Raw genomic sequence first — 8889 nt, forward strand, 5'->3', positions numbered from 1 at the left:
TCTAAGGCATGTTACTACATTCAAAACATCATTTTAATTGGTTAAATGAGAACTAGTAAGTGGTGACTGTGATTAAGTATGTGCTCAAGTATGAAGATAACTAAAATCTGTGGGAACAATGATTTTTAACATGTCATGTGCATTGGAAATCCCTGAGGCAAATGTTGGAAGGATTAGAATGGGTTTTGTTTACTTTGTTTTGTTTGTTTGTTTCGTTTTGCTCGAGGACCAGCAAAAGCTAAGTGTGGGGGAATTTGATAGGAGCATATTTATGCGACTTAGTTAACATGTTTTCTTGCATTTACTTAGTTAGTTATTGCTTATAAGAGTGTTTTAAGCTATTTTCGTGTGTTTGTAGGTCCTAATAACAAAGTTGGAAAGAAAGTGCATTTTGGTGCAATTTGGAGCAATTTTGGGCCAAAATGGATTGCATGCATATGGAGCAAGTGGGATGGACTTTTTGGTGTTTTAAAAAGGGTTTCAACACATGCAAAAATCTGAATAATGAAGTTGAAGTGTGGAAGTGTGCAGATACATACACTTAAGGAACAATTTGAAAGAAAAAGAAGTGAAAGATGCCATTTGTTGGATTGCTTTACAAGATGTATTCACATTTTCAGCAACTACAAACATAATTGCAAGCTGAAATGATGCATAGCATGTGTGTAGAGGTGTAAAGTGGCCGAAAGTTGATGTTTGCAAGATGAAATGATGCAAAACATGTGTGTGAAAGTTGTCTAACAGCTAGTACATGTGGAAAAGGGATGGAATACAAGGCAAATGCATCAGAAATTGAAGAATGAAGGCACATGAACAGCTACAAAGGAGTTGAATTAGCAAAAGAGGAATGATTGCCTTTTGTTAAAGGCAAGACACAATGATAAAAGAGCATGTAAACTAGCTGTTTTTGCATCATTTTGGTCTTTGTTTGTATTGTTTATTGAAGCCACTTGAGTTATTCTTTGCTTTGGAGCTTCTATAAATAGGGAGTGAAGGGAAGAACACTACACATTACACTACATCAAAAACACATCAACCACCCCTCCATATTCAGAATTTTCGCCAGAAAGCATTCCCTCTCTTTGCCTCAGCCTTCCACCACCATTCTCCCAAATTTCTGCCAAAATTCACCCCTTGCCGCACCCCCCATCAATCCTAAACCCTTCCATACCATTCCCTACCCATTCTCCCATACAAATACCACCCAAAAACCTGTCAAAAGTCTATGTGCCGTCGCAAGGAGGAAGGAGAATTCGTGGATGCACCTGCTGTCCAAATTGGAGTATCTAGGTGTTTTCTTTCTTTGGATTTTAATGTCTAAATTTATGTATCTTTGCTTTGCGAGTATGAGGAACTAAACCCCCCCTTGGCTAGGGGGGAATTTGAAACCATGTTTATGCTTGCTATATGATTTGATTACTTCTAATTGCGTTTCATAAGTTGTGAATTCAATTTACTTATCTACATGAATTAAAACTGATTTGTGTATGTTGGTTGAGAGTGCACGCTTAATTTTCATGCATAAGGTTGATGCTAGGATATAAGGGAGTTTCACCTAATCGTTATGAACTTATATTCACAAGTAGTAAAGGTTGTTGATCACAATTGTGTTAAGTAAATTCTTGGCATAAGTTTCCTGCAATTCATAGTAACGAGTGCTTCACCAATGCTTATGATTTTCATAGAACTTAAGGATTCTTGCTTGTATCTCTATTATGCAATTCATGTAGGGAACTTGTGGGGAATGCTTTGGTTGTCGTATGCAATTCATCCAATTCAATAACTTAAGGAAAATTTGAGGGTTAATTAGTGCAATTCACGGTTAATCTGGGGTGTTGGGAATTCATGGTTTATCGAAAAGCAATTGGAAATCGTTTTGTATGCAAGTGTGACATGTGTGGAGAAGAACCCCTTAGCTAGCTTTCCATCCATTCACTTTTCTCAAATTCGTTTTAGAATCTGTGCAATTTACAAGTTTTGTTTTTGTTTTCAATTTTCGTCAAAACCAATTCCCCATTTACTTTAAAGTGTTAGATAAAGTAGAAATTAATTTAGTTTGTGTTTTTAAGGGTCTTGAGTCAAGTTATAACCCAATTTCGTCCAATTTAGTGTTAGGTGTCAAAACTGCCCAGAAAGTGTTTTTAAGGCAGTTTTGAGTCTTTTGGTTTGTTTTGGTGTTTTAAAGTTTAGTTTTGCATTCTTTGAGTCTAGTTTAGTGTTTTAAACTTGTTTTTACGTATTTGAGTCAGTTTTCAAATGATTTAGCAATCCCTCCTAATCCCCGGTCTAGAACGATCCCTACTTACATACTTTGCTACAACTGATAAAAAGAGGGTTTAATTTGTGTGCTTATATATTTCGCATCAGGCTGCTAATCTACTTAAATTAAACTCTAAAACATTAAACTAGACTTAAAAACACAAGACTAGACTCTATAGACTCTAAACTGACCTAAAACACTCAAAACAGCAAAACTAACTTAAAAAGACTCAAAACAGGTTCTAAGGACTATTTGGACGAATTTAACACTAGTGAGACTCAAAACACTAATTTGGACAGATTGAAACACCATTTTAACTAATCTAAGACACTTAATTGAGAGGGGGATTGATTTGGATAAAATTAATTAAATTAAACAGATTGTAAACTAAAGCAAACTAGGTATAAAATTGGATGAATTGAATGGTGAAATAGGCTAGTTAGAGGGTCTTTCTCCACAAATGAACATATGCAACATAAATCGATTTTCAATATTGTTTCTTTAAACCATGAACGACAATGCCCCAAATTAACTCTCAGATTTCCCTAAATTCATTGAATTGAATGGACAACGCATCACAACCAAATTATTCTTCTCAAGTTCCCTATATGAACAGCATGATAGAGATATGATAGGAGCATATTTATGCGCCTTAGTTAGCTAGTTCTTATGCATTTTTGTTATGTTTTCTTCGTTAAAGTAGTCTTTTAAGCTACTTTCATGTGTTTTCAGGTTAAAGGACGTATTACATGAAATGATGCAAGTTGGAGCTTTTGGAGCAAGAAAGTGAGCTTGGATTGAAAAGGACATGCTTGGAACACAAGGTTGGGATGGAATTGAAGAGTTGAAGATTTGAGGTTTCCTACTTGATGTAGGAAAGCTAAGCCTAAAAGTTTCCATTTTGGGTTGATCTTTCCTAAACCGGAATTGGCAACCAAAGTTTCTAAAAGTTGGAAGTTTCTATTCTTGGAGGTTTCCATTTTCGTGAGTTTCTATTCTTGGCTTTGGGCTTTTAGATGACCTAAACCCAAATTCCTTATGGACCTTCATCCTATGCCGCACCTGGGCGCTCTAGAATCACTTTGCCTTGCCTTGTTAGGGTTTCTAGAAACCCTAACCTTAGCCCACATACCAGCCGCACCCTAGGCCCTTTTTCCCACTAAATGTCTAATTGTTTCAACCTAATTTCTGATGGATTTGTGTTTTAGAGGCCCTAATCTGATTTGCTAGGGTTTTTAAATGCCTATATATATATTTCTAAACCCTAGCCGCACATCATCATTCCCTCTACACAAATCAGAAAATCACCATCACCCTAATCCCCTCCTTGCCGCAGCCACCACCCATTCCAGCAACCTTTCCCACCTTTTGCCGCAGCTTCCATCCATTCCAGCACCATTCCACACATCCATACACCATTCTCCACCTCCATAAACCATTCCCACACCTTGCCGCACCACCATACTATCCTATCTACCTTTCAAAACCCAAAAACACATCCAGAAAACTCCATTCACGCCAGAACCTGTCCCTCACCTTTGCCGAGCCCAACCTTCACCCAACTCCATATTTTCTGACCCCAAACCTTCCTAGCTGTGCCCTACACCCATCCTAGACATTTTTCCACCATTCTCCCTCGTCCAAAATCATCCAAAACTACCCAAAAATCCCCTAAACCCTCTCTGCCGCAGCAAGGAGAAGAAGAAAGAGGAGCTTGCTGTGCAGAATTCAAAGTGGAATTCTTTGGCATTTTAGGTGTAATCTTTCTTATGTCTTCGATGTTTCAATTCAATAAACTTTGTGTTGTGAGTATGAGGAACTAAACCCCCTTAGTTGGGGGGTGATTCGAAACCATGTACATGCTTGCAATTTGATTCGATTACATTCAGTTGTTATTTCATAAGTTATGGATTCAATTCGTTCATCTATTTGATTGATAACTTATTTGTGTATGTTGATTGAGAGTGCACGCTTAGTTTTCATGCATGAATATGATGCTAGATTATGAGGGAGTTTCACCTAATAGTTACAATCTTATAATCACAAGTAGTGAAGATCGCTTGAAAACGATCGCGTTGAATGAATTCTTAGCATAAGTTTCATGCAATTCATAGTAACAAATGCTTCGTCAATGCTTATGTTTTTCATAGAACGTAATGATTCTTGCTTGTATCTCTATTATGCAATTCATGTAGGGAACTTGTAGGGAATGTTTTGGGTTGTCGTTGATGTGAAAATTAACTTGACACACAAATTAAACCCTATGGACGACAATTGTAGTATATGAGCAAATAGGGATCGTTCTAGACCGGGGATTAACTAGGGATGCTAATCAATGTAAAACTGACTCAAGAACATAAAATTATAATGTAGGACACTAAACTAGACTCAATTAATGCAAAACTAGAATTTAAAACACCTACACAAACTAAAAACTCAAAACAGCAACCAGAAGGCTCAAAACTGCCTTAAAACCACTTTCTGGGCAGTTTTGAGTACCTAACACTAGTTTGGACGAATTTGGACTATGACTTGACTCAAAACACTTAAAAACACAACTAAATGGATCTCTAACTAATCTAACACTTTAAAATAAATGGGGGAATGATTTTGACGAAAATTGAAACTTTACAACTTAAACTTTGAAAACAAACTTAAAGCAAAACAGATTGTGATGAAATAGAATGGTGAGAAGCTAGTTAGAGGGTTCCTTATCCACACATGAACATATGCATACAACTCAATCTCCAATTACTCTTTCAACAAACCATGAATGACAATGCCCCAAATTAACTAGATTGCACCAATTAATTCTCAGATTTCCCTAGATTCATTGAATTGAATGGAATACGCATTACAACCAAATTATTCTTATCAAGGACCCTAACTATGGAATACGCATGATAGAGACACATATCAAAGATCATTAAGTTCAATGGACATCATAAGCATTGACGAGGCATTCATAACTATGGGATACGCATGTTACTCTTGCCTAGGATTTACTTAACACAATCGTGACTAGCGACTTTCACTACTTACGAATATAAGTTAATAACGATTAGGTGAAATTCCCTTATACCCTAGCATCAAGTTTAAGCATGCAAATTAAGTGTCGACCCTCAACCCACATACATAAACAAGTTATCAATCAAATAGATAAGTAAATCACATTCACAATTTCTGAAATCATAATTGGAAGAAATCAAATCATATAAAACATATGTCCATGGCTTCAAATTCACCTCTAACTAAAAAGAAATTAGTTCCACATGTTTAACATAATTGAACAGCAAGTTAAATTAAACATGAAAACAGAAGCAAGGGAAGAAAGAACTCTAGAAACTCCAATGGTTGAAGATTGCATGCGGCAAAGCCTTCCTCCTCTCCTAAGGTCACGGCAAAGCTCCTCTCTTTGGTGGAATGGATGTGTTGCGGCAAAAGGATGGGGGAAGGTTAGAAAATATGGAAGAATGGTGGTAGATGGCTTGCGGCAAGGAAGAAAAATGGTTAGAATTGTGTTTTTGGGATTTTCCGATGTGTAGAATGGTGTGGCTGAAAGTATGGACGAAAATTCTGAATATGGAGAGGGTCTCCCTGGCCAAGGGAGGTAAAACACATATATATAGGCAGCCAAACCCTAAAGAAATCAGGTTAGACAAATGGGCTAGGGTTTAGGTGCGGCTAGGGTTAGGAAATCCACCAAAAACTAGGGTTTCTAGAACATTAGGTGCGGCATGGGCTTAGGGTAAGTAATCAGATTTTTTTCATGTGAACAAGGCCTAAGTGCGGCTGATTAAGTGGGCTAGGGTTAGGGTTAGGTGCGGCATAGGTCCAAGAGGCAAAGATGGGTCATCCAAAAGCCCAAAGTCAAGAATAGAAACTCTCGAAAATGGAAACCTCCAAGAATAGAAACTTCCAACTTTAGAAACTTTAGTTGCCAATTCCGACTTCTTTGTTCTTTACTTTCATTTCTTCATTTCTTAAGCTCCCTCGACCTTCAAACTCGTCCATTCTTCGTGCTCCATTTGCATACACCACATTCCAGCTCACTTTTTGCTCCAAAAGCACCAAATTGCATCATTTCGTGTAATATGTCCTTTAACCCTGAAAACACATGAAAGTAGCTTAAAAGACTACTTTGACGAAGAAAACATAACAACAATGCATAAGAACTAGCTAACTAAGGCGCATAAATATACTCCTATCAGTCGTATGCAATCATCCAACTTAATAACTTGTGGAAAAACTGAGGGTTAATTAGTGCAATTCACGGTTAACTTGGGGCGTTGAGTATTCATAGTTTATCGGAAGAACAACTGAAAATCGTTTTGTTTGCAAGTGTGACATGTGTGGAGAAGAACCTCCTAACTAGCCTTTTAACCATCTATTTCACCAAAATCGTTTTTACAATCTGCCCTATTTCCAATCTGTTTTCTTTAGTTTAATTTTCGTCAAAACAAAATCCCCCTTTAATTTGAAGTCTTAGATTAGTTAGAAAGTGTTTTGATTTGTGTTTCTAAGTATTTTGATTCAAGTTTTCATCAAATTTCGTCCAAATTAGTGTAGGTGCTCAAAACTGCCCAGAAAGTGGTTTTTAGGCAGTTTTGAGCCTTCTAGTTGCTGTTTTGGTTTTTAGGTTTGTTTAAGTGTTTTAACTTTTAGTTTTGCATTCTTTGAGTCTAGTTTAGTGTTTTTAACTTTGTTTTTGAGTGTTTAAGTCAGTTTCCAAGCGTTTAACAATCCCTCCTAATCCCCGGTCTAGAACGATCCCTACTTACATCTTTGCTACAATTTGACAAAAAGAGGGTTTAATTTGTGTGTCAAGTTAATTTTCACATCAAGATACATTCAAAGATCATTAAGTTCCATGGAAATCATAAGCATTGACAAGGCAATTATAACTATGAACTGCATGTTACTCTTGCCTAGGATTTACTTAACACAATCGTGACTAGCGACTTTTACTACTCATGAATATAAGTTCATAACTGATAGGAGCATATTTATGCGACTTAATTGGCTTGTTCTCGTGCATTTACGTTGTGTTTCTTTAGTTATTTTAGTGTTTAAAGTCACTTTTGTGTGTTTTCAGATTCCAAAGCCGAAGTGTGCAAAATGATGTAATTTGGAGCCTTTTGGAGCAAAAGGAATGGATGAATTGAAGACTTGAAGAAATTAGGATTCCTAATCAACGAAGGATTCCTAATTGAAGAAGGATTCCTAATCACATGAGGATTCCTAGAAGAACAAGGATTCCTACTCCAAGAAGGATTCCTACTTGAAATAGGAAAGTTAAGCCAAGGTTTCCTACTTTAGTTTCACCTTTCCTAAATGTTCCTAAGTTTTATCAACTTTGAAGGCATCCTAAGCATTCTAGGACATCAAATACACATCCCTTGCACATTGTGAACCCTTGCCGCACCCCCTTGGTATTTCCTCTTCCTTGCCTTGCATTCAAACACTTTCCTAATCTATTTTTAACCCTTGCCGCATTCAAACACTTTCCTAACCTTTTCCTTTAATTTTCTGATTTTGTTTCTTATTTCTAGAAGCCTTAGACTTAATTTCTGATTACCTAAATAACCTAGGGTTTTAATTCCTGAAATCCTTTAAATAAAACTCTCTTTTGCAGCCACAAAAGATCCATCTACTATCCATTCACGCCAGAAACTAGCCTCCACTCTCAACCGCACCATTCTACCACCATTCACTCTAATTTCTGCCCAGAAACATACCTAGCCGACCCCTACATTCATCCAACCCATAAACCTATCATTCTACATCATCCATAACTCCCAAAACTCACCCCCAACCCTTGTGCCGCAGCAAAGGAGAGGAAGAACAAGTACTTGAAGGTTCTAGCTGTTCAACATCGAATCGTTGGAATATTTAGGTTTTCTCTTTCTTATATTTACAATGTATAAATCTGTTTTCCTTTGTTTTGTGAACATGAGGAACTAAGCCTTTTTGGCTAGGGGGTTATTCGATACCATGATTATGCTTGCAAGATGAATTGATTAGGTCTAATTTTTATTTTATGAATTGTGAATGCAATTTGCTTAACCGTTTGATTGATGACTTATTTTTGTGTGTTAATTGAGGTGGCCAACTTAGTTTTCGTGCAGGAATTTGAAGCTAAAACATAAGGAAGTTTCACCTAATAGTTACAACCTTATGTTTGCAAGTAGTGGAGGTCGCTTATAAACGATCGTGTTAAGTGAATTCTTGGCAAACGTTTCATGCTTTTCATAGTAACAATTGCCTCGTCAATGCTTATAGTTTTCATGAAGCTTAATGATCTTTGATTGTACCTTTATTGTTCTTTTCACGTAAGGGACTTTTAGAGAATGTTTTCAGTTGTTGCATGTGCATTCCCATCCAATTCACTAACTTTAGGAAAACTTGAAGGTTAAAAAAGTGCTATCACAGTTAACCTAGGGCGTTGAGATTCATAGTTTATTGAAAGAAGCAATTGGAAATCAAAGTTGAATGCAAGTGTATCATGTGTGGAGAAGAACCCTCTAGTTAGTCTATAACCCATCAATTTACTTAATTCTGTCTAAAAATCTGTTTACATTGTTCTTGCTTTGTTTTATTTATTTTCGTCCAAAATCAACCCCATCTTA

The sequence above is a fragment of the Malus domestica genome, chromosome 13 (assembly GCF_042453785.1).
Source record: "Malus domestica chromosome 13, GDT2T_hap1".
Taxonomy (NCBI): Eukaryota; Viridiplantae; Streptophyta; class Magnoliopsida; order Rosales; family Rosaceae; genus Malus; species Malus domestica.